Source organism: Myotis daubentonii, chromosome 3, assembly GCF_963259705.1.
Source record: "Myotis daubentonii chromosome 3, mMyoDau2.1, whole genome shotgun sequence".
Classification (NCBI taxonomy): domain Eukaryota; kingdom Metazoa; phylum Chordata; class Mammalia; order Chiroptera; family Vespertilionidae; genus Myotis; species Myotis daubentonii.
This window is the reverse complement of record NC_081842.1, coordinates 41,017,001-41,040,119: the sequence shown is the minus strand read 5'-3', so window position 1 is coordinate 41,040,119 and position 23,119 is coordinate 41,017,001. Positions and strand designations below refer to the sequence as shown.

The following is a 23,119-nucleotide window of genomic DNA, read 5'->3' as shown; positions in this document are numbered from 1 at the left end:
AAACAGCTTCTAAACCGCCTGGGGGAGAAAACAGGAGTGGGACTGCTTCCGTCTTTTAACCTGTACCTTTCAATTCCCAAATTAAGTGCTCTCTGTGGACAGCCTATAAAATTAGGGGGAGCTTATGGCGGGCTGGGGACCCACAAAGAACTTAATGCATTTTAAATGTACAATTCTGGTAGCGGTGTCAGATTATGGATTTCCAAATGGCAGCGCAATCCTGACTCAGAACAGATGGTCAAGCCACAGGCAACAGAATCAACAGCATTTCCTGCCATCCCAAGAGGCCGACCGAGTCGGGGAGAAGTATCTGACATCACCTAAATTGGTAAACAGCTCAAAACAATCTTAATTAACAGTTTGCTGGAGCACTTAATGACAGAGAGCATGCCTCAGTGGAAACTGGCATCCTGAGGCAGCTCTCATATATTATTAACCGCATAAGAAGACGGTCTAATGCACTGGGGGGGTGGGGGGGGAAGGGTGATAGTCAAAAAGAGACATTAGGAAATCTTGGTTTTGGTCCAAGCTCTGACACTGGTGACCTTAGACAATTATTTGAACTTTCTGGAGCTATTTTCGAGTCTGTCAAATACTATCTAAGTTCCTTCTTTTAGTTTTAAATGTGTACCCAAGGCAATTGGGGTGGGGTGCGGTGGGAGAGGACCTTCACCGTAAATGAGCAAAATATGAACCATACAAACATTTTTAGATTATGATACAGTAAAATTCATCTTACAAGAGGCTCAGCAGGTATGCATGCATATAAGCATTAACCAATGGATGGAAGACACGGGGGGGGGGGGTAAGGGCATGTGTGGGGGGGGGGGGGAGGAAAAGGGAGGCCAGGAGAAGGTCAATGGGGCGGGAAAAGGCAAGATATGTACTACTATTTGTAATACTTTAAACAATAAAATAAAAATTTTTTTAAAAAAGAGGCCCAGCAGGTGAAAGTTAACTACGATTATTCATTTGGTTACCAGTTACCATGGCATAGGATATTAGTTTCCTAGAAATGATAATGCTTGCAGCGCAGCAAACCCTAGCGCCTCCGGGTACTGAGCCTTTCTTAAATCAACAAAATCACGTAACACTGTCAGTTAAGCAATGCTGAACTATTTTTATCTGGTCATCTCGGGTTCTTGGTGTTGTCGGTCTTTTCCAGACGACTGACAAAAATGAGTAATCTTTTCAGCATTGCTTGTTATCCAGCGGGAGGAACTCCCATAAGGAGACTCCACAATGAACCCCAGCAAGGACGCCTAAACACACACAGACGTTTCAGCCTGAAATAACCCAGAATGAGTAAGACCTAGATGCCAACAGGACCTTTTACTTGTTTTTTCTTTTGCACCTTCCTTATGCTTCTTTGACAGAATGTTTGTTTGTTTTTAAGGACTAAGTTCAATTCTTCAAGAAAAGTTCTAGTACGTGTGTATCTTGTGGCAGCGATGGAAGGAGAGAGGTTGCAGAGAAGGGACAGGATCTCAGGAGGGGACAGAATTAAGCTCCCGGGAAAGAAGCCCACTGCTTCTCAAGTTACCATTTGTAAACTCTTTACCCGGTTCTGTTTGGGCTATTGTCCCGGGTAAGTCATCCATTGAAAATCAAGCTCTTCAGCTCATTATATATTCTTCATTTGAGGGGACCAGAACCGTTTCCGGAAACCTGGTTTGGGTGCTAATGACCTGCGCACACACCTTGCGCATGCCTCCGTGGGCTTGTCACAGGGAAATTTCACTTTTTAATGTTGCCTTACATGGAGCACACGTATTGCAAGTGGCCCTTTCAGCTTCCTCGCGGCGACGATGAGAGCCGCGGGAGCAGAAGAGCCTTGCGCTGCTCTGGTTCCAGGGACGGTCGCTCCTCAGCCACCCCAAGGCAGAGCTCGGAGCGCCTGCTCCGCGGTGGAGAGATGTTTACCAAAGTCAGCCACACATCGGCCTTCAGACACCAAGTGAGCTGCTCCTCCTCCCACAGGCCTCTCTCTCTGCCTCGCAGGGAGGCAAGAGTCCCCTTTTGACAAATACCAGGAGAAACTTGCACAAAAGAGACTTGCAGGCAGTTCTTTCCCTTTAGGTTTTCAAATAACTGTTTCTATTCGCCTTCCTCCTCTCTTAACCCTCCGACAGAAAACCCTCAAACTCACAGCGTATGTCTTGCCATAGCGATAGGGTGATAGAGCCATCCGTTTTGAAACTGGAAAAAAACAATTATTTTCCTGAGGGAGAATGTTTATTTATTTATATGTCTCTAATGGATTCAGTACAAACTTGTGTTGCCTTTTCTTTCCTTCCCACATCTAAATAAATTCAGGTCCCCAAGCATGTATGTAGGTGTCATCTGTAAAAAAATAAATAAATAAATAAATAAATAAATAAATAAATAAATAAATAAATAAATAAATACTACTAATAATAAATTAAAGCCAGAAAAACATGGAACAAAACCACACCAAGAGAACCGATTGGAGTCCATATTTAAAATACTCAGTACTTCCATCTTTTTATCCCTGGAGATTCATCGATCTCCTTCTGTCTATTGCGTCTTGACTCAGCGAGTTCGTATGTTTTCTTCCCTTTCCTTAAGAAAGCGGAAGGTGAGGGCTGTCTCTCTGTGGCACTGTGGTCTAAGTGACCGCTGTTGTGGAGGAGAAAAGCCCATGAAGCTTAAAAATTTTGCAAAGAGAAAACAATCCTCCTGCAGACCACAGTAAATAAAATAACAGCAGTGGGGTGATTTGCAACCATGTAACGGGCTTTTGTCTGGGTCTATTTCTCTGCGCCTCGAGGGCTTCTGTGTTCCTTCTCCACAGGACCCCAGTGTTTCGCCCCTCCATTACAAAGGCGCAGGGCTTGAGCCCCTCCTCCAGCTGTTCACCCCCAATCTTGCCCATGCTGAGGCTTACTTACAGCAGACTGAAGAGTTCCAGTGGGGTGCAGGGCACTGCAATTTAGGATTTCTGCAGTACAGGGTGAATTTTCAGGAGTGCATCAGAGAGGGGAGCCAGACTTAAAAATAGCCTTTACTCATCTTATTAACCATTTCACCGCTGAACTGGTTTTTGAGGCTGGGCCAGCAGGCTTTTTTTTTTTTTTTTTTTTTTTTCCCTCTAGCAAACACCAAACTTGCTACAGCTGCTTCTGACAGTTTGTGTAAAGGCAACACTTCTCTAAGTCTGGGATAACGGCCCAGTAACTCTTAGGAATCGTTACAGAAAGAACTGTCAGAAAAAATTACTGTACTCTTTTCCATACCGTGTTTTGAGGGTGGGGACGAGGGGAAGGGATTAGAGAAGTAGAGGGAGAGGGGGAGTGGCAGAGAGAAGGAAACGAGAAATCTGTTGCGCAGAGGAGAGAAGAAGCCACTTGTTCTGGTTTGTATTGATCTTATTGAAGCATGGGGAGAACTGATGAGCCTGTGATTATTTTAATGACCATGAAACCTGTGCATTCAAAGAAATAAATTAAGCTGTGTAATCACCTTCTAAGTAATATCAAAGAACCATAAAAGGACTAGGGGGAGGAGTCATTGAGGAATAGTATTTCCATCAGACAGGGCACCGCAGGCAAAGGTAAACCAGGGGTTGAAGTCTTTCCTGGGAGAGATGAGCCCCACATTCAGTACTTTGTGGCCGTGACCTACAGCTAGGAAGGGTAAGGCATTGAAGCAATCCTTGTTTTTCTTTTGGTATACTGGCAAGGAAATGCTGACGTTGGTGGCTGGTGAGTGGTTTATAAAGCAAGGGAAACTGTGGAAGTGCCACGCGCAGTATGCAGAGCGAACGAATGGAGTCAGAGGTTGTGTACCAACCGAGGGCTATGGTGACAACATGCTTCACGTTTGAATAATAATGAAAACGCACTTGGTTTAGTCGAAGGACAAACTTCTGATCATCTTCAATAATGTGACATTATTGTAAAGGGACATTATAACCTATGTGATGGCTTGTCTAAGGGACGAGACTAACCAGTGTGAGACACTGACATGGCCCTTGGGGCTAGCAAGAAAAAGAGTACACATATACACTCAAAGGTGACCAGCACTATGACATCGTTTTAGATGAGCTGCAATCCGCTGATGACAGCACTTGTGATGTTAATGACCTTTCATAGTTCACAAACCAGTGCCGCTAAGAGGAAGAGCCCCAACTCTGGAATCTGTAGGCCTGGTTCCCCATCCTGGTTCTTGCATTGTTATTTGTCTAACGCAGGAAAGATTGTTCATTTTTCTGGGCCTCAGTTTTCTCATTTGCAAAATGAAGATAACATATTCTGTCTCCTCTGGTTGCTGTGTATTTGGGCAGGTGCTCAATCATCATAGCTATTATCATTAACTATATCACTCTAAATAGATAATCTTTGTGAACCCCAGGAAAGTAAAACAATAAAAAAAATTGAATCCCATCAAACCATGAGGCATCTGATCATGAATTTGCCATTAATCAACCTCTGCTACCAATAGAGTTGCCCGATAAAATAGGACACCCAGTTAAAGTTGAATGTCAGATGAACAATAGAGATTTTTTTTTAGTGTAAGTATATCCCATGCAATATTATACTAAAACAAAATTGTTGTTCATCTAAAATTCAACTTTAACTGGTCATCCTGTTTTTTTACTTTCTAAATCTGGCAAATTAACTACAAACAGTAAAGACCTGAGTATATTTAAGTCCTACTGAGGGAACATGAAGGAATCATTACTTAAGAAGGTTTTTACAAATTATCAATAAATGAGGGCCCTGGCCAAGTAGTTCAGTTGGCTAGAGCATTGTTCCAATACCAAGGTTGTGGGTTTGATCCCTGGTCAGGGCACATATAAGAATCAACTGATGAGTGCATGAATAAGTGGAACAACAAATCCATGTTTCTTTCTCTCTCTCTGTCCTTCCCTCCCTCCCTCCCTCTCTCTAAAAATCAATACATTAAAAATGAATAGCCCTAGCTGGTTTGGCTCAATGGATAGAGCGTCAGCCTGCGGACTGAAGGGTCCCAGGTTCTATTCCGGCCAAGAGCACATGCCTGGGTTGCGGGATCGATCCCCAGTAGGGGACGTGCAGGAGGCAGCCAATCAATGATTCCCTCTCATCATTGATGTTTCTCTCTCTCCCTTCCTCTCTAAAATCAATAAAATATATTTTTAAAATGAATAAATGTTATTAAAAAATTTAAATATCCAGAACATAACTTGTCACTAAAAGAGGGAAAAACAATAGCCGTTTTCCCATTGTACAGTTAGGAAGCGGCTTTTCGTTTTTATTATTCTCTCACCCAAACCATGGCAGAGCTGCTTCTGGGTTCCGGCGACCAGTTCTGAAGGACTACTCCTAGGCTTGAAAGGAGTTTTGCTTTGCCTTTCCTCTGTCTCCAGCGCAGGGCTCCACGGAAACCTGGTTATGCAGATAGACCTGTGGAGCTGATAATATGCTGGCAGATAAGACACCCAAACTGAGATCTTTGTCAAAAGGAATGGCCTTTCCAGTACGGAGGCAATATGTAGGTAAGGGAAGGTGTATGTCCCAGAAACCTTTATGTCAGTGGAGTATTTATGTTTGGGTCAATGTAAAGTGAATGCTACTATGAACATGTCTATGACATTTTGCATTTGCTTAACACATGATATTGCTTTGTTATTTTGTGCCTTCCCAATAGGGTGACAGGATGGGGCCTATCACAGTACCATAAAATTCAGAAAGTTACATGGACAATAAAGTTAATGCTAGAAACATGAGCTTTGAACCCCTAATTCCACGAGAAGCTCCCTATGGTTGGGGCATGTTAATAAGGACTTCTGATTTCACTTCGTCAACAAAAGACACCATACTAAAGTTTGCTTTCACACATATTTACTTGGCTTTGTGGTAACATGGTTGATAAGATACAAGCTTACATGTAAATTCTGAGATGAAAAAGAAAAAAGATTCCAAAAATAACTTAAAATGAGAGTTTGACTTTAGTGTTTAAAAGTATGAAAAAGCTTTAATGTTTCAGTTTTTGCCTCTATTACTGTTCCCTCATTCATCGCTGACACAGATGTGTTCTCAAGCTTTAAATTTTATGATATCCCAATATTTATGCTAATGCCATACATCTCTTTAACCACTTCTAAGTACATTTGAAGGACTGGTTGGTTTTGAAACGCTTTGCAGATGTCATGAACCTATCAAAGTCCCTGTTTCATCTTAATTTAGAGTTTAAAACAATGTAACAAAAAAAAAATTGTGAAAGCAAACGAAAAGCTAAAAGGAACATTAGAACAATGCATTCTCCCTGGAAGGGCGGAGAAAAATCATGGGGAATCGGGCCAGCTGATTTCTAGAGGACTCCAGCTCTCAGAGTGACTTTGCTGGGAGCGGCCGCGCACTGGTCCTGGCCATTACATGTCAATCTGTCAAACCAACAAACAAAAACACCACAGGCTTTAGCACAAATGGCATATGACAGATGCAGATGTGCCTCCCCAAAGAACCCTTTGCTTTTTCAACACCTGCAAGAATTCCAAAACAACTGGCATGCCTTCCACTCTGCCACAGCCCCTCTCCTGACCCTGAGCTCGGGAGAGGTGAAGGAAAAATGCCTAGAATGTCCAGTATTCCACTCCCATTGGGAAGAGCAGTAGGGGGCTGATGAGGAACGAGTACAGTGCTGATATCGCAATGCCCTGCACCTGCTTTGGATGTAAAAAGAAAGAGTTTATTACAGAAATTGCAGCATTTTTTTCATCTCATCGAGTAGTCCTGAGAAATTCAAGTGTTTCCCTTTTATTAGGTTTACCCATCCTGAATTGAAAGGGCTCATTGAGATTGCCCCCCCACCCCCCAACACAGGTATACTGTCTTCTTTGCACGATTAAATTGCTTTCCACATTTGGATTTGGGCAGATGAATAATCTGCAGTACTAGTTGCAAAGTAGTGTTTCTTAGATACCTGATAGCCACACAATGAGATTCAGTTTCTAACTTTTAATTTTCAAAAGACAAGCATTCCCCCAAATACCTTTCTATTCGATGAACACTTTTATGGCTAGGAAATACACTACAAAAGAGACGCCATTCATTCCCAGGGAACATCCTCGCCGTGTGAATGTTAGCTGGTATCTTTTGAAGTGCCATCCTTATAAAACCAGTACTCTACAACAATGGCTAGCATACATTATTTGAAGGCTAACCGTTGGTAGAGAAAAATGGCATTTTAACCCCGCAATTTTGTTTGCCAGCATTTGGTAGTATTTTTCACCTCTCCCTTAATAGCAAGCTGTTCGAATACGCGTACGCATAGCTACCAATTAGAATCTCCTGGGTTAGTCGTCAAACTATAAATATAGATAGGCCACCACTATGTTATCAGAAAGAATGTCAGCAAGAGCAGGCTGCCCAGTAGCAAATTACAAAGTTTTGGCTCCCAAGAATGAGATGCCTTGTTTGCTCTTGCACACTGCAGCTGCCTCCCCGCCCCCCCCCCCTTTTGGGTGGTTTATTACACATAAGCTACGAATGAATGGGAGCCGCTGTCTTACAGTACACCACACTTACAGGACTTATCTCTAGGCCTACCACAGATTTGACTGATCAACAGCAGGGCACCGCCATCATAATTCTTCCTAGAAACAGGAGTATAAAAAGGGGTTTGTTGGAGGTTGGCTGGGTCTGCAGAGAATCCTGCCCGCAGGGCTTGCCGATGCCATCACTAGCTGTTATGGTCTTTGGCCTAATACGGTACAGAAACAAAGATTGTTCACTGATTCAAGAAGACGAAAGCACCCGAATGATGGAAAGTAGAGGCAGCAGGGCACACATCCAAGTGGGATTAAGGCCGCAAGTGCAACTTTATAGGGCTGTCTGGGTGGCAGAATAAAGATCTGCAGCTGAAAATCCAGTTCAAACATAATTTATTATATGTCATTCATAGTTAGAGGTGGCTGTCATTAGCAGTTAAATTGTTGCATTATGTCCCACTGATTTTGATAAGTATTTTTGTAAGCGTCTTATATGTGACCATAACTCAGAAGCAGAGGCAGAAGGTAAACAACCGTCTGATAAGTAAACTGACTTAGTGCTATCTAAGAAATATATCTGGAAAAGGCCATGGTACTTCCTTTTTGTTCCATCCTTTGCTTTCAAGTTACACAATGTCTTGAATGTTTCTAAATCGTATTATTTCTCTCATTGCAGTAAAATTTTACAATTTGTGCCCTGGCTGTCAGTTGACTGGAGCATCATCTGGATGCACCAGGGTTACGAGTTCGATCCCCAGTTGGGGCATATATAGGAATCAACCAGTGGGTACATGAGTGGGTGGGACAACAAATTGCTGTTTCTCTCTCTCTCTCTCTCTCTCTCTCTCTCTCTCTCTCTCTCTTTCTCTCTCTCTCTCAAATTAATCAATCAATAAATACATTTTTAAAATGTTACAATTTGCATCACCTATGCTTTTTTAAACATTCAGATAAACATCAACAAACTAAATATGCCCATTTCCCAACAAAACAAATACATTAACTCTGTTTTATGTAAGAGGAAATTTCAGCTTGGAGAAGTCATTGGCCCCAGTCCTAAAGTCATTAAATAATCCAGCTGAGAATAAAATTCTTTCCCAATGTTGGCAGCATAGCAAGACAAGCACAGAAACAAATACATTACAATATTGAATTTTTCCCCTCTGTGTTTGGATCCCAAATTATGCTGGACTTAGAAACACAGGTTATTGAAAAGCTATTTCCACAATGAGTCCTGCACATTTTGAAGTCATTGTACAGTAGTTTCTTGTCTGAAAGAGAGAGGACTGTACTTGGCTGAAGGTTCACTGTATATAAAAGAATTATATGTCCTGAGATACAATAACTTAAAGTCAATTCAATTGACTTTTATATATATTTGTAGTTTGTGAAATTTTTATTATCTTAATACTACTTAATAGGATGTGGCAGGGTTAGAGAGTGTGGGTATAGGAGCGTATAAATATCAGTCTTAATAGAGCCAGATCAGAGTTAATCAAGGGTGTACCATCTAGGAAGACCAAAAGTCAAACATGGCAGTTTTTCAAGTAATAGCCTCCTACATAGCCAAATAGCACGTCATCCTCCCTATTCCTCCTTCTACCACCATGTATTATGTATCCTGAGGTCAAACCACTTAAGCATTTAAGATTGGTGTCATGATTTTAATAGTCTCTTTAATACCTAGGACAGTGCCAGGCTTACTATTTTACTTCATCTTTTAGTGTATTTCTTGGTATCTCTTGACCTATGCCCCCTTTGGATGCACATAAACATGTAGTTGCCTAATGCTTATTTCAGAAAGCAGAAAAGTCTTGTCGTGGACACATGACATAAGGACCGCTGTATTTGTAAAGCTATTCTACATCAAATGGGAAAATCTGAGGTAGGACAGTGTTAAACTAGTTCTCTGAACTGCTACTTACTAGCTAATGACCTTGTGCGAGTCATGAAACTCCTCTGAGCTTCATTTTGATCATTTATAAAATGGGTATATATTACATGCCTGTCCCTTCTGCAAGCCTTGTTTTATATTCAAGGATAAGACATTGGCATTTGCTTTGAAGCGGAAACACCTGGAAACAACCTAAATGACCAACAGGAGACTGGTTAAAGACATTCAGACCCAACTCTGCTGTGGGATATGATGCGGCAGTTACAGAGTGAGATAGACCTATCTGTGTTATAAGTATGTTTCCCAGACATATTACGAAGTGAGGAAATACATATAGTAAAACCTCATTTGTTTAAAAAAGTATATATGTGCATTCATAAGAAGAGTAGCTAACCCTTATAAAATGCTTACTCTGTGCCAAGCACTGCTCTAAGCAGTTCACATACAGACTCACTTAATCCTTACAATAACCCAATGAGATAGTACTGCATCACGCCCACTTTTATAAAACAGAAAACTGAGAACATACATGTGGTAAGTAGTAGAGACTGGGACTCAAACTCTCACTGTCTAGATTCAGAGTATATGTTTTTGTTTTTGTTTTAAAAAATATATTTTTATTGATTTCAGAGAGGAAGGGAGAGGGAGAAAGAGATAGAAACATCAACAATGAGAGAGAATCATTGATCCACTGCCTCCTGCACACCCCACACTGGAGACTGAGCCTGCAGCCCGGACATGTGCCCTGACTGGGAATTGAACTGTGACCTCCTGGTTCATAGGTGGACGCTAAACCACTGGGCATACTGGCCGGGCTCAGAGTCTATGTTCTTAACTATTATATATTCTTCTATCTATCTATCTATCTATCTATCTATCTATCTATCTATCTATCTATCTATCATTCCATCTACCTATACATCTTTCTTTTTATCTGAGATCTGGAAGGATACATACTTCTGGGGAAGTGATAAAGAGCACTTTCTCTTTTTATTCTGCATATCACTTTCACTTCTGCTTCTATAAACTTTTGTATTGTTTGCAGTGCCATAGTCACTGGTGCTGGGGATATCTGATATCCAGCTCCAAGAGTTATAAAGGAAAAGCTTTAAAAATGAGTTGTCCTTAAGTGGGTGCTGAAAGCAATGTCAATAATTTACTTTGGGTGGAGCCTTAAATATGAATATTGCTCTTATCTTTGAGAGCAGAAGGCATGACATCTTTTCCTTTTAATTTTAACACCTTTCTCTTTCAATAACACCTACAGTATCTCCATGAGCACTCAAAAGTTTTATTTATTTACTGAAAAGAACCTATAATTGAAAGACTTCTATTAGGTCAGGGCTACAGTTTGAGACTATGTAACAGAAGAAAGTTAAACTGAAATTAAAGATACGGTTCCAGACAGCTAACCAGTGCTTTATCCAACATGCTTAACCAGCCACAGATAAGAATGAGTGTTTCTTTTACCCTTGCAAACACTCCCATCCATCCACATTATTTGCTCATATTTCACTCTAATTTGGTGTTCAAGACATTTCAAACCATTCCCCCTGTAAAATATTCCTGGGGCCTGGATTTCTGAGCTTTAGAGCTAGGATTTAGTGTCCACTTGGCTTGAGGTTTCATATTAGGAAGATTGACACTCAGAACAAACACTATCGCTGGACTCTCATGCTCTACATCACCAAAAACTTTTGTACGAGTTTACTATTTTGATTATTACAGGATGACTCTGATGCTGCTAGAATTTACTTAGTGTGCCTTTATTCCCGGTTTATTTGCCTTTTAATATCTTCTTATAGGAAAGTCTGAGGTCGTTCATATAGTTGGCTGATAATTTCTGATTTCAGGATATCTCTGTGGGCTTTTAAATATATTTCTAGATTTTCATTCACTTGCATAAGCACAAATGTAGAATGTCTGAATGGCAGAATTTAAAACTGACATTTTCCATTCACTTAAAAGTACATTTTTTAAGATGCAGTCGTTATTTGAAACTCTGAGAGCAAGTGATACATAAGAAGTGACTCATGAATAAAAAGAAGGGAAAAAAAGAAAGAAGCGACCCATGAGTTATCTTTGAAAAAAAATGACTGATTTTCCATAAGTCTTCATTTTAATATTTGAAATGTTATTTAATAAATATGAGAAATAGATATCTAGATGAAGGTACTGAGAAACACAGAGGTACCCAGATCCAGGAATAATCTAGTATGAGAAACACTACATTTCTCACACTTACTTTTCTCTTTATTGAATTTTAACTATCTTTAAAAGAAGTGTTTTTATTACTAGTAAAATATTCTCATGGCACTTATGATGACAGTATTTCCTGAATGAATAAAGTTATTGATTGCCTATTAAAATGGACAACGTTAGGCCTCATTTTGTGTTATTCTAGAAACTTCCTTTTAAGTCCATTAAATAATTTTCGATGGTACACTATACAATTTCACTTCTCTACCTTTCCCTTCCATCTGGAATATGGTCCCATATGTGTCTATCAGAGTCCTATCCATTCTTCAAGTCTTACTTTCTCCAACAAGCTTCTCCAGGCTATTCCATATTTTCCTAGCTATTCGTTCATACCTTTACCAGAGTTTATTCTGAAGAGACACTTGTGTACATGCTAATTTCTCTTTCCTGAGGAGCTGGGTCCAAATCTCAAATCTTTTTGTATTTTTTAATTCCAATCTCTACTTCCTCCTAACACCTAGCACAAAATTCCAGGATGGCAGGGATTTAGTCTTTTCATCTTTGTAGAAACTGGAGGAATGCCTCATACCTACTATTGAGGTAGCCAATTGTGCTCATTCGACAATTACCAACAATACTCAACACAACTTTTGGTTTCTCTAGTATATTAAGTCCTGTAATCATGAAATGTATCTATCAGCACTCAAATATACTAGATATATTCACAAGATTGAGAGACATAAAAAAATCTAGTATTATAGAAACTAATACCCAAATAGTTGACTAAATTTTTCACTATGCATTGTGATTTCCTAAATAGACATGGATATATACTTTTCCTTTCAAAAGAATACAAAATATTTTTATGCATGGTTGACTTACTTAAAAACTTCATTAAGAAAAATTCTTGTACTATTTAAAATTCTATTTTGCCAAATTTATAGTAATTGGTTCACACTGATAATAGCTTCAGGAGAGAGAGAGAGAAAATATCTTTGTTTTTGTTTGTTTGTTTTTTAAGGGATAACTTTTTTTTAAAATATATATTTTATTGATTTTTTACAGAGAGGAAGGAGAGGGATAGAGAGTTAGAAACATCGATCAGCTGCCTCCTGCACACCCCCTTCTGGGGATGTGCCTGCAACCAAGGTACATGCCCTTGACTGGAATCGAACCCAGGACCCTTCAGTCCGCAGGCCCATGCTCTATCCATTGAGCCAAACCAGTTAGGGCTTTAAGGGATAACTTTTTAAAAAAATTGATTTCAGAGAGGAAGGGAAAGGGAGAGAGAGACAGAAACATCAATGATGAGAGAGAATCATTGACCGGTTGCCTCCTACATGCCCCACACTGGAGATTAAGCTTACAACCCAGGCATGTGCCCTTGACTGGAATCAAACCTGGGACCTTTCAGTCCATAGGCCAACGCTCTATCCACTGAGCAAACCAGGTAGGGTGAGAAAATATCTTTGATATGACAATATATTGGGCAGGTGTGACTTAAAAGACAAATGAAGAATCACTGATCTTTATCCTTTCCAGCGCTAGCATGATGCTTCCATGTACTTACATACAAGTTATATGTAGCAATTTGACAACATTTCTTTTCGGATTTCTGAAATAATTTCTCTTCTTCTTCCTGCTCCTCCTCCTCTTCTTTTTCTTCTTGCACAACATGATATGGTTACATGAAAAATAACCAATAGTTTAGATGACTTATAAAGACTATAAAGACAGCAAAAGGGAAATTGCCAGAATATATTACATTAAAAGTTGATCCTGAGAGTATAGGGGGGAGTAAATGATGATGGAAAAAATTAAAAGAAAATAAATTTTAAAAATTTAAATTAAAAAAAGTTGATCCTTCAGAATTGGGTTTTGGTTGTCGAGAAGTCTTAATATTATACTTGCGGGTTCTCTGACTTGTTTTAAGTTTAACTGGAGTGTTTTGTTGTGTAGCAAATCAGTTTACCATAATATATTGCATTAGATAAATCCTTTTACTCAAGATGTTCTAAATTAAAAAAAAAAAAACTACCTAAAATCTCAGGAAGGAGAGGAAGGAGAAAAGGAGGGAAGGAAGGATGGAAGGAAGAGATGACGGAGGGAAGAGAAGTAAAGAAGAAAGAATGAAATAAAGGGAGAAAAGGTGGAACATTTAGCAGCTACTAAAACATACATGGCCCTGGCTGGTATGGCACAGTTGTTTGAGCGTTGTCTCGTGCACTGAAGGGTTGCTGGTTCAATTCCTGGTTGGGGTACATGTCCAGGTTATGAGATCTGGGGCATGAAAGAGGCAGCTGATTGATGTTTTACTCTCACATCCATGTCTCTCTCTCTCTCCCTCCCTCTCTCTAAAAATCAATAAAATATCTTAAACAAAGCAACAAAACCCACAACAACAAAAAACAACTTGAACAAAATGAATGGGGTAAGTAGTAAAAATAATAAACTTAAAAATTTCAGAGCATCTAAACAAACATATCAATGTTAATATAAGTCCTTATTTTCGCATTTCTTAATTTATTTTTAATTGATGAGAAAGAGAGAGAGAGGACATTGATTTGTTGTTCTACGTATTTATGCATTCATTGGTTGCTTCTTGTATTAGCCCTGACTGGAAAGCAAACCCACAAACTCGGCAGATCCGGATGGCACTTGATCCACCTGAGCTACCCAGCCAGGGCTCTGCATTTCTTAATTTGCAAATTAGTAGAGAAGACACTAGACCAGTGATGGCGAACCTATGACACGCGTGTCAGAGGTAACACATGAACTCATTTTTTTGGTTGATTTTTCTTTGTTAAATGGCATTTAAATATATAAAATAAATATCAAAAATATAAATCTTTGTTTTACTATGGTTGCAAATATCAAAAAATTTCTATATGTGACACAGCACCAGAGTTAAGTTAGGGTTTTTCAAAATGCTGACACACCGAGCTCAGAAGGTTCGCCATCACTACACTTAGACGTTTGAATTTTGGGCTTGATCATTTACGTCCAAATCAAAATCAACAATCTCAGTCTAATGTCATATTGTAATTGAAAAACTTTAGCACAAAAAATTGTTAAAATATATGCCACTATTGATACAACCTCACAAATGCAACTTCCAACCAGAGCAGTTGACTTTTCTAGACTCTTTCATTTTTCTCTAATCCTAACAAGCTTGACGGGATTTGTCTGGCTGCCAGCATACTTCAGGGGCAAAAGCCTTAATTTTACTATATATAAAATGACTAATTTAATTGTATACAATTTAAGAATAAAAAGCTTAGAATTTCCACATTAACAGCCACACTACCTACATTACATAATTAAAACAACATAATTAGAAACAAAAGAGAATCACATGGTGTTATCTTTTGTATTTCTTGATTTCTGTATGGTTACATAGATTATGTCAATATCAAGTTAACTAAACCTTTTTAGAGAATTTTGCAAACTTTATTTTAATATGGAGAGTAAAAGCCCAAGAGAAGCAAAAGTAGTTTTATACAACTTTGTTTATCCAAACTTGTTAAGATGTGAAGAGATACCAGCCTAAAAACTAGTAGGGCAGGAGCTGGGGAGTGAGAAAATTAGGAAGAGTACAAACTTTCAGCTATAAGATGAGTAAAGTCTGAGGATCTAAATTAAAACATGATGACTATAGTTGATAACTCTATGTTAAAAAATTGAAATTTGTTGAGAGTAGAACTTAAATGTTTTCTCTCTCTCTCTCTCTCTCTCTCTCTCACACACACACAAAATAAAAGTGATGGGTGGGTTAATTAACTACATGGGAGAAGTGTTTTCACAATATATATGAGTATTAAATCAAAATGATGTACACTTTAAATATCTTACTATTTTGTTTCCCAATTATGCTTCAATATAGCTGGGGAAAAAACACTAAAAGGAAAATCTCAACCATTGCACTCTCTAATAATCAATTGCATGTTCTCAAATAATTACTTAACATGCTGAACCTGCTTCAAAGGACTATTTATTGTTATATTTTATTTTGAAACATATAATCTACAGTTTTCATGTACATTTAAAAAAGTTCCAGGTGGCCGCCCTGACCAGTTTGGCTCAGTGGATAGAGCATCGGCCTGTGGACTGTAAGGTCCCAGGTTCGATTCCGGTCAAGGGCATGTATCTTGGTTGCGGGCACATCCCCAGTAGGAGGTGTGCAGGAGGCAGCTGATTGATGTTTCTCTCTCATCGATGTTTCTAACTCTCTATCTCTCTCCCTTCCTCTCTGTAAAAAATCAATAAAATATATTAAAAAAAAAAAAGTTCCAGGTGGTTAGTTAATGTATATAGGGCTGGCCATATTTGACTTTTAGAAATTAAGATCTTCAACTATAAAAGAATATATATACATACATACACACAAAGGAAAATAATAGTTGGCAAAATTCACTTTTAAAGTAATAGAATTTTTTTCAGTTGTGTCTTTTAACATTTTTGTCTGTGAAATATAAAGACTTTTGCTTTTTAATACAAAATCTTCATTTTCAGGGATGTAATACACACAAAAATAATTTTAAAGACTATTGTCATAGGTTAAACACTTGAAATAGAAGCTTTATAAAATCTGAGTTGGTGTTCCAGTTCTTTATTTTATCAGCCAGGTCACAATATGCAAATAACTCAGCTTTTTCATTGGTAAAATGAAATGAATGATATTTACTTTGCAACATTATTCTATGGATCCAACAAAATTATGAGCTGAGAAGTGCTTTATAAGCTATAGGGTAGTAAAAAAAAATTTAAGATTAAAAAAATAACAACTTTATCTAATTGAGAATCATGATTATGTAAGATGTCATTCCTAAGCGTAAGTCTGACATCTAAGCACAGGTTTCACTTTGGAACCATATATTTAACCTCTAGGAAGTAGAGTGTCATTCTGGCCACCTCTCTGACAGATTAACAATGTGAGAGGAAACGATCTACTGTTAGAGCCGTGCTGTATGAGGGTGGACAGTGTAATCACTAGGACAATTCTTAGCACAAAGAAACTGGAAACTTGAGTGTGAAGAGGGGAAATATCAAAGGTATTCTTTATCAAGAGAGAAACTTTGAAATCCATCTATTTAAGATTAATCACTATTCTTTTAGTTAAGCTGTTGTCATCTCTAACTTTCCCTGAGTAGAAAATAATCTACACTTCCAACTCAGTTATTCATGGTCCAATTTGTTCTCAGAATACTATAATAGGCTTTGTGAAGATAAGTTTTATAATAGGGATTTAACATAGTGAGAAGCCAAGACACAGAGGCCTTCACACAGAAAGAGTATATATACTTATATGAACAGCTTGGTTCCCCCTCCCGCTTCTACTCTCTCTGGTCCCCTCTTCCCAAAGGACTCTCACCCCTACTTAAAATCTAATTTTGACAAAAGATTCTGATAAAATGTCATCTCAACAGCTTCGTAGTACAATTGGTTGAGCTATTGCACTGTTGCTTTGGAGCCATTTTCACCAGTTCTGGGAAGGGGGAAACTTTGAGTAAAGTTCCACTGGAGGAAGGATGCTGTGAAGGGTTTTAAGAAAGCGAAACATTGAAAATCTTCCCTCTTGGTAGTTCAGTCTTGCTTGATGACCACATTTACATACGGAGTTCACAGGCTAGAGCTCTCAGAGCGAACTCTACTTCCCTGGAGGAAATAAAACATTCAGAGTGGCATCCTGGAAAAAAAAAGGAAGGAAGGAAGAAGGAAGGAAAAAAGAGTCACTGATGATTTATCTACATTAATTTTATTTTCCAAGTTAATTCAGAGACTTTTAATTTCCTGTTTTCTCTTCTTTAGCTCTATACAAGGTCTAACTTTTCATATTTATAATTTTTATCTCATTTGTATACAAAGGAGTTCATTGGCTAGTTTACAAAGTAAACACAGCACAAGCTTATTTTCATTCCAAACTGGATGTTGTTGTTTTTTAAGGTTCCTTATTCTCCCATTTTAAACATTTCAACACACAAATTTTAGTATTTAAAATACTAAAAAGTATATTATTTTAATAACTAACTTGCCTTTTCTGTACATGTCACATCCCTGTTGTACCTATTTTGTTGCTTCAGACTATCTTATTTGCATATTTGTAACAAAGTATATAAAAAGATAAAGTTGTGTGTGTTTGCTAAGTATATTCAAAACTATTCTTTGATTTTTTAAATCCTACAAGTCTAATAAGAATTATGTACCAAATATACATTTTATACATTTTTTTTCACAAAGAGAATTTTCTTTAAAGTGTTTTTTAATGTGCTTTTAATGATTTCTAGCACTCACACCTCCTTACTTGCTTTCCAAACTGTTTATACTGTCCCCAATAACGCTCAGTGGAAAGCTGTCATTCCTGGCTAAATCCTTACTTAGGGTGAATGCAATGCCTCCGTGAGACAGGGTCAGGGGGTCAAAATCGATTTTGGAGGCCACCTGGAGAGTCCAGGCCATGAACTGACTCAAAAAATTTATATCAGAGCCGGAGAAGCCCACCTCCCAGGGTCAGAGCTGGTCTGACACTCCAACCGCAGGCTGGGGCATGCTAGACCAAGCGCAGAGAGAGGCCAGAGCTGTTGACCCTGTTAGCTGACCTCTTCAAACTTCAGGAGAATTTTTTTGGCAGTTACCACGGTGACTGGGTACTCTAAAAGCTTATCCTTCTTACTGAAAGGAGGAAAAAAAAAATTAGGAAAAAAATATGTAAAACCCACCTTGCAGAGATGCCTATCACAGTTAAAGTTAAAAAAAAAATTGACAGAGCTCTAAATTGTGTCTTTGATATTAATAATTTCCACTTTTATCCTAAAGAAACTAGAGTTGGTAAGGTGCAACAGCAAAATTTCACATTTGCAACAGATACTGCTTTTTTAAAACCAATAACTGACAACAATTTGAATAATGTATTAAAATACTTTTTAAACAACGCAATATACTTGGAAATTCTAATATCGCTCTGCTTTTCTTTGAGAATAATCAGCTTTGAAATACGATCCATCAAAAATGCTAATCTGTTAGGGAAAAATTCTCTAACTAAATAATCATTTTTGCATCCAACACCCTCATATTCATTTTCCCCAAGAGAAAAGTATCCATTTTTGTTTGACTTGAAATAATAAAATTAGGGAAAAAGCAAGAGGCCATTATTATTACATATTGTATCTTTTACCAAATGACCTAATAAAAATAATGTATACATTAGAAACAAAATGCTAAAAATATTCCATATTTAACAAAAGAACACTTGGAGGAAAAAAATACCATGTGCACTTCATTTCAGTGCACATTAAAGCTAAAATAGCCATTGAATATTCTTCCGTGTTAATACCAAAAGCTAAAGTTCCACAACTTTAGGACAAGACTTATAATTTAAAATTTAATTCTCTATGGGGTAAACCTATGCACATTATAAACTTGTACTAGTTGGGTTTAGGTCACTGATTGTAATATAAAATACTTTGAAATGGTTCCTATATATGATTTGAAAATAGACAAGAATTGTATTAATTTAGAAATGTAATAGTCTTTAATCATAATACATGCTTTCAAAACACCTGTGTATTGTATAAGACTTTTTATAAAGTGAAATCATTGCCTTTTAGTGTTGCCATTGCTCTAACCTTGGTTAATTTTCTCCTGTAAGTCTTGAAAGGACTTTCTCTAGAATTTGGGTGCTGTGTGTTTGAGAGAGAGAGAGAGAGAGAGAGAGAGAGAGAGAGAGAGAGAGGAAAAGAGTGTATTTGCATTTTAAAAAGCAGTGGCTATATAACAAAACAATGTCTTTGGTCTAAATATCATTTCTCATCTTGACTCTAAGCCAAGAAAAAAAAATGATGAATTACAGAAATGTAGCAACTGACACTCCAAAAATGAATACTGACATTTCAGAGGAATGTTTTCACCTAATCTTGAATGTTCATTTTGCTGTGACCTATGTTCACTGACTTGTAATCACCACTAAATTCCTAGAACATAATGGACATAAAACCAAGGACCTGTTCATTAATCTTAAAACAAAACATAATCCAGGATATATTTTCCTTTCTTGTCTTGTGTCCAAAACAGCCAGTGAAAGGGAAGATCAGAGATAGAGGCTGAGATGATTTTGCCCTGGGATCCGACTGCACTTTGCTAAAACGCAGGTCTTTCTATTTGACAGTGTGGCCCGTGCCATTGCAAAGTGGGCAACCAGGTTGGTGAGTCACTACAACTGTGGTCCCGGCTTGTTCTCTACCATGAACTCAGACTGTCCTTCCCAGCCGGAACTCTTGGCAAGGCCTGGCTGGGGGCTGGCAAAGCCCAAGGAACTCTCAAACAGGAAATGAGGTGCTCCTCAGGTTTTGAACAGAGATGATAGAAGTCTTAAAATGAGGCAGGCCAGACCAGAATCTCCTAAAACCACAAGCCTGATCTTGAGTGAAACATTATGTCTAAGTTGGATCTGAAAAGGAAAAGAAGTTCAAGTGTAAGACAATGGTTTATTTGTCCTCAAGAACAGAAGGCCAAGTCTCTTAGCTTGGTTTCCTCTAGTCAAATTTAGGATCTCTCCCAGGAAAAGACCAAAAAACATTTGTCAGTCTTCTGCGTAAACTTTTACTGAAAGAACTAGAAAATAAATAGATATTTTATTCAGTAACTCATAGATCTGCTTCTTCTCTAATGTTGAAAATTTACAAGTATGTTATATATATAGAACTACAGGATGTAGGGACTGGGAGGGCCCAGGAGATGGTCTAGTCTTTTCTCTTTACATACGGGAAATCTGAAGCCCAGAAACATGAACTGCCTAACATTCGCACTATTAATTACACACCTTCCCTGGAACCTAGATCCTGCCTCACATTTCTAGCCCAGTGTGTTCTCCAGTACAATATGAGGCCCTCCTCACTGGGCAAAGCAATGAAAAGCCCACACCAGCAGACACATTCAAAACCTTGGGGACAGAGTTATTCTGGAACCACAATATAAAATGATTGTAAAACTCATTCAAGTTGCACTTCCAGGAAACAACTTTAGGTATCGCCCAAGCAGACACTCCTCCAAATCAGGCAGTGAAACAATAAAATAATATGTGCTGCGGAAGCTTAAAAATTCTCAGGGGCTTATGTCTGATGGTAACAAGTGTGCTGTTGCCCCAGCTGGTTTGGCTCAGTGGATAGAGCGTCGGACTGTGGAACGAAGGGTCCCAGGTTCAATTCTGGTCAGGGGCACATGCCCAGGTTTCAGGCTTGGTCCCCAGTTGGGGGCGTGCAGGAGGCAGCCAGTCAATGATTCTTTCTCATCATCGATGCTTCTATCTCTCTCTCTGAAATCAACAAAAAGAAAAAAAAAAGAGTGTGTTCTTAATATTACTTCTCCAGCTGACTGTTTTTATTGACTTGTTATGGCTAATAAGCACTGATTGATTTTCTTTTAATCGGTACTGAGTCTCCACTCTGCCAAGTTTGTAATTAAATACGGAGAAGCAGGGTTTGGTGTTAGTCCTTCTATGTTTCCAGCGGTATGAAAGGGTCTGTCCAAATCACCCTGAGCTATAGAAGTTACCATGGTTGCCAGTCCAGAAGGAGCTTAATCTGGGTTTTCTTTAGCATTTCTCTCATTTATTTATTTTTTGTTTTACTTCTATCTATTAGAATCAATAGATACTAAAAATGAAGTAAAAGGGGAAAAAAAACCTGTAGAAAAAGTGGAATTCATTGCTGATGCCTCAAACCGCCACTTGCCAACTGCAATTCAGCTTTAACATTTACTTTCTATATCATGTATTTTCAGAGCGGTCCTCAGATTGCCCTTCTAGCTTGTCATGTCATTTGGGAGAAGATCATAATTTAATTCTGAGAATTTGGTTTAGGGGGTGGGGGGAGTAAGGGATAAGAATCTAAAGGGAGGAGAAAAGTATTAGGTATGCTGAGGGGCCAATGGTTTTATAGGGAAGGAGGCTGGTGTTTAGGAAGATATGTGATTAAGAGGTGAAGGCAATTGGAGTCAGGTAGTCCTTAACTCCCATCTAGAATTTCAAAGAAATGCTATGTCCTTTCCATAGATTCCACTGGGTGTTAGTTAAGGGAGGCATTTTTGGTACTAATCACCTGCTAACTTTTTGGAGCAGGGAATGAAAAACTGCTCGGAGGCTGGGACTGAAGAATGTTTGCTTGGCAACTCTTGTCAAAGCTCCTGATGAAACTCAGCAACCTACCCCACGTGGGATGTGCGTGCATTGTTCTATTTCTCAAAAACACCGTAGCGGCCTCCCCTTGACCCAGAAGCAGATTTCTCTACCTAAAGGAGAAAGCTATTAAGGGAAGCTTCTTGGGAAGGGAACTTTCTGATGCACAAATATTTTTCTTTTTGGAATCCAGGAGGAGAGGCCAGTGAGCTGAAAGGTAGACAAAGTAAGTGAGGAATGGTGAGGCTAAAGAGGTGAGAACTAGCCCTAGCCAGTTTGGCTCAGTGGATAGAGCATCAGCCTGTGGACTGAAGGTTCGATTCTGGTCAAGGGCATGTACTTCGATGGCAGGCTCCAACCCCGGCCCTGGTTATGGGAGGCAACCAATGGATGTGTGCCTCTCACATCAATGTTTCTCTCTGTCTCTCCCCCTTCCTTCCACTATCTCTAAAAGTCAATGGAAAAAATATCTTCAGGGGAGGATTAATAAAACAAACAGCAAAAAGATCGCTTGGATCAACTATATCATGAATGAATGAATGAATGAATGAGGAGTAAGAACTTTTTGCCTGGTTCTGAGCTCCACCCCCAGGATCAGGTAGGCTGTCCTCCATTCCGGACAGTGTGGATGAGGGAAAAGCTGGTTGCTTCTTCGTCTGCCTTCAGACTTCCACAGAGCAGTTCCCTCAGTCCAGGTAGACACAGCACTTGGATTTAGACACTTAACCACTCACTCTGTGCACCTACAAGGACACAGCCAGGGGCAACTTGACCAGTGCCTGCCTGCTGCCAAGCCACCGCCACTTGCAAAAAGGCTCACCCTTCGGGCACTTTTCATACGCTCCTTAGGAAATTGTTAAAGACAGGAGATTTGAAATTGAATTTTAATGACTGTCAGAAGAGAGGATTGAGACACAGCAGCTGCTCCCGGGCAGCTGCCCCAGCTGCTCCCTCCCAGGGGCAGGCCAGTCTCTTGGGCAGCACACCCACCATCCAACAAGAAGAGAAAAGGAGGAGCAAAAAGGTGAAGGTTTCAACCTTAGAGCGCGGGTCCTGGCCCTGGGCATTTAAGAATCATTGACACCCACAAATATATATATATATATATATTTTTAAAGGGGCAAAAAAACAAACAAACAAAAACAACCAGAGCAAAACTTAAAACTTCAGGGTGAGGGATGAGGCTATGGGGTGCAGTCTGTGTGACAGGAAGGGGGACTATGGAAGCCCTCTCCCCTACGTGTCTCACCCACGAGGGACAGCACCCTGGGCAACGAGGCTGTGAAGGACCTCAAAAGGAAGGGAGAGTTTTGCTGGAGAAGGATCCAGTTTCTCCACTGGGTCTCCATGGCTTGTGTGGTCA

The 23,119-nt window shown here is 39.1% G+C and overlaps 1 long non-coding RNA gene across 2 annotated transcripts in view; it reads right to left on the bottom strand.

Moving 5' to 3' along the window:
* Window positions 1–16,141: 16,141 nt before the first annotated feature.
* Window positions 16,142–23,119, bottom strand: part of LOC132229234 (uncharacterized) — a 488,618-nt gene continuing 481,640 nt past the window's right edge. For both annotated transcript variants that reach the window (XR_009451660.1, XR_009451659.1), the window contains exon 4: window positions 16,142–17,274. This is a non-coding gene — a long non-coding RNA (uncharacterized LOC132229234). The remainder of the gene's footprint in view (window positions 17,275–23,119) is intronic.